The following is a 4,046-nucleotide window of genomic DNA, read 5'->3' on the forward strand; positions in this document are numbered from 1 at the left end:
ACTTACTTTGTCTTTTGTATAGTTTACATGTGCGTTGCAATCTTATTTCCATGTGTGTATAGTGATATTTATTTAACATTTTGGTCACTTATCCTTATTTATTTCCTATGCCCTCTAGTCCCTTTTGTTAATCGCATTAACATCCCTTTTTACTCTTTGCAATCATCTGCATAAAATGTCTTTTTTGTATAGAATGTATAACTGGTACAATGTGAAATGTTGCCGGTCTTATCCCATAAATCCTATGCATTTTTCCACGGGTGTTTCTAACTAATTTTAAATTTTTTATTAATTTTTTAAATTTTGTAAAAAATTCGGTCCTTTACGGTAGAATTTTTAGTTAGGGAATTTTTAATTTTTTTAGATTGGTCTCGCAAGAGAATGAGGATCCTTGTCGTGGATTGCGGGCTTACGGTAAAATGACCAAATTAATGACACTCGTATTTAAAAGTATAGCCATAATATTTATAAAATGTTTTTGCACAAAAATTCTTAATTTGGTCATTTTATTAACCAATACCTCATTGCAAATTTTTTTTGATGTAAGTTATTGTACTAACATGACTTACAAAGTAGGTGCATGTGTTTGCGAATACATACGCACGCGCACCTTGTCCAAGTGTCCACTTGTCCAAGTGTACAAGCGTACATGTGTACATGGTTACGTCTGTCTGGGAGATATATATATCTCTCTCATACACACCCACGCAGACGTATGCATATATGTATGTATTACACACATACACACACACCTGTGGGTATGTTACATACATGCATACATAGACATACACGCGTATACTATATATATGTGTGTACACGCATATATACCCACACATATTTTGGTGAAGAAAACTATTTGTTCCATCACACCATCGATGTTGGGAGTGCATTGCAGCTATTACAGTACTTTCTGCTGAGACTTCAGCACTCGACAGCTCCTTGCTATAACGAAGCCTTGCCTCGCTGTGCAGGGGAAAGGTTCAGCACTGGACAGCTCCCTCCTCCCTTATAGAGACCTGCAAAGGAATACACAGGCAGGCAGGCAGAAAAACAGATAGAGGCAGACAGACAGAGAGAGAGGCAGACAGATAGAGAGAGAGAGGCAGACAGATAGAGAGAGGCAGACAGACAGAGAGAGGCAGACAGAGAGAGGCAGACAGAGAGAGGCAGACAGAGAGGCAGACAGAGAGGCAGACAGATAGAGAGAGGCAGACAGATAGATAGAGAGAGGCAGACAGATAGAGAGAGGCAGATAGATAGAGAGAGGCAGACAGATAGATAGAGAGAGGCAGACAGATAGATAGAGAGAGGCAGACAGATAGATAGAGGCAGACAGATAGATAGAGAGAGGCAGACAGATACACAGGCATACAGATATATATGTGTGTCAAAATACATACACACACAACCCACAGTTTGTGTGTGTATATATTATACACACTAACATACGCATATGTAGTCATGTATATACATAATGATAAAACGATTAGTGATTATAGTCGAGACGTTCCAAATAAAAAAACCACACACTATATTTCACAAAAAAATGTATTAACATTTTAAAATCTGTAAAGCCTGAATACAAAATTGCACAAATTAAAACATCCTACAAGTTCAACTGGAAATCCAAATTCCTTTCAGTCGGGTCCATGTAGAACTGGAAACCAGTGTAATTTCCTTGCGGATCAGGGTAAGCTGTCCGTATTGATTTAATCACACACGCTGGTATGGGGATTCTATTGTTTTTCCCCAAGAATCCATGTATCCACGCTGTATAAGAGCGATATGCGCCCACACGCATAACCCTAAGAAAAAACGAAAGGAAATATATTAATATTTCTAAACTTATTGAAAAAATTTTAATAGTCTACATGAAAACAAAAAAAAAAAGACGCATTGATATCTTATGTTTTTCCATGTTGCCTTTTTCACTAACCTTTTTTCCTTTTCAAATAAACTTTTTCCTTTGTTAAAAATTATACTTGCATTGTCTTGTGTGTTGTACAATAAAATTGTAATAAATACCTATTGTTTGTGGTGTCGTACTGTCTCCGGGTGACCAGTGCAGATAGTCTTATCGCGTGTTCTATGTTTTCGCGCACAAGCGCATACTGAGCAAATAACGGATGTTGTGTAACACATACGCAAGCTTCTGGTAACATCTGTAGGACTACTTCGTGTTCTCGACAACAGACACACTCCGCCACTGTGGGCATGCAAATGCACTGCCCACAGTGACACCACTCTTTGTTGGCAAGCCTGCCATGGGGATCTTCAGTGGATCCTGAAGCACCCGCTTCTGGTGCACCCTGCGGATCGTTTTGAAAACACTGGAGACTGCTTATGTCCGCCTGAGCATATAGCGAGTCTGCCAGTTGTTGTTGAACCTAAGAAGGGATTAATATGAAGAATACTGTATTTAATGTTTTAGGAAAAAAGGAAGGGGTACATTTTTAATTGTATGGTGTTGCTGAAAGCGGCATGATCATCCTTATTAGGCAGGGCACAGATTCCTGTATGTATAGCATACATACACAGACGTACGTACGAGTTTGTATGTATATACACAGATGTACGTACGTGTTTGTATGTATATACTGACTTACGGGTGTGTATGCATTAACACGTACACGCGTGCGTACCAGTGTATGCCTAAACACGTACACGCGTGTGTCTGTGTGTATATATATATATATATATATTAAATATAATGTGTGTGTACACACGTAATTAAGTGTGACTGTATATACACATACACTCGTTCCTACGTGTGACTGTATATACACATACACTCGTTCCTACGTGTGTATGTATATACAGATACACACGTACGTTCGTGTGTATATACATACACACGCGCATGTGTGTATATACACACACACGTGTGTATGTATATACACAGGTGTGTGTATGTATATTCACACACACACACGTGTGTGTATGTATATACACACACACACACACGTGTGTGTATGTATATACACACACACACACGTGTGTGTATGTATATACACACACACACACGTGTGTGTATGTATATACACACACACACGTGTGTGTATGTATATACACACATGAAATAATGTATTGAAATAATAAATTGTACAGGACTGATGCATAGTTGCGGTTTCAAACAATAAACAAAAAAAATTTTATACATATTTCAACACATACCGCCGAATAATGCCGAGTTTCGGGGAAATCCTCATCATTTTCCTCGCTATCAGATTAAAAGTCCTGCTAAAAAAAAAAAAAATGTATTCTGTTTATTACCATTGGTTTGCTGCAACCTTTCTATTTTCAGCAAAAACTTACCTCTCCAAAAGAATCGGATGAATAATCAAGCTCCTCAAATTCAAGATCTTCCTGGTACATGTTTGTTCTTGAATTGGACTACAAAAAAACTTTTAAAAAAACAAAAAAACACCAAGTTAGTGGCACTTCAATAACAGTTATGGAAGCAGCAGCATTTTCTAATAACAATCTTTTAAAGGTCCATGGCAGGCATAATTTAGGCAAATTTTAGATTGATTACTGGGCGATTGTGGACAGATTGTTGATAGCTAGCATTATCCGCAGTCTGTAGGCAGATAGCATGCATATTGTATGTAGAATGCAGGTTAATAGTGTCGATTGAAGGCAGTGTTTGTGTGTAGATTGCATGCAGATGCTATGTCTATTCCATGCAAATTTTCCGAAGATTGCATGATAATTGTATGAATGAATTGTGCGGAATGTATGCTGATTCAAAGCGGTTTGCAGTCACATGCACATTGCAGCACATGGCAGGCACATGGAAGTACACGGCAGGCACAAAAAAAAAAAAAAGGCAGGCACATGGAAGCATACGGCAGGCACAAAAAAAAGCAGCAAACGGAAGCACACGGCAGGCACATGGAAGCACACGGCAGGCAAATGGAAGCACACGGCAGGCCCCCCCAAAAAAAGAAGCACACGGCAGGCACCAAAAAAAAAAAACAGCACACGGAAGGCACAAAAAAAAAACAAAAAAAACATGGAAGCACACGGCAGGCACATGGAAGCAC

At 38.7% G+C, this 4,046-nt stretch overlaps 1 long non-coding RNA gene across 1 annotated transcript; it reads right to left on the reverse strand.

The window, feature by feature from the left end:
- Positions 1 to 1,534: 1,534 nt before the first annotated feature.
- On the reverse strand, positions 1,535 to 3,790 carry LOC136593673 (uncharacterized). The gene is made up of 4 exons (XR_010788289.1): positions 3,316 to 3,790; positions 3,175 to 3,240; positions 2,026 to 2,387; positions 1,535 to 1,805 (listed from the first exon to the last, which is right to left on the reverse strand). It is a non-coding gene; the product is annotated as an uncharacterized lncRNA (long non-coding RNA).
- Positions 3,791 to 4,046: the final 256 nt, after the last annotated feature.

This window comes from Eleutherodactylus coqui, unplaced genomic scaffold, assembly GCF_035609145.1.
Source record: "Eleutherodactylus coqui strain aEleCoq1 unplaced genomic scaffold, aEleCoq1.hap1 HAP1_SCAFFOLD_156, whole genome shotgun sequence".
NCBI classification, from domain to species: Eukaryota; Metazoa; Chordata; class Amphibia; order Anura; family Eleutherodactylidae; genus Eleutherodactylus; species Eleutherodactylus coqui.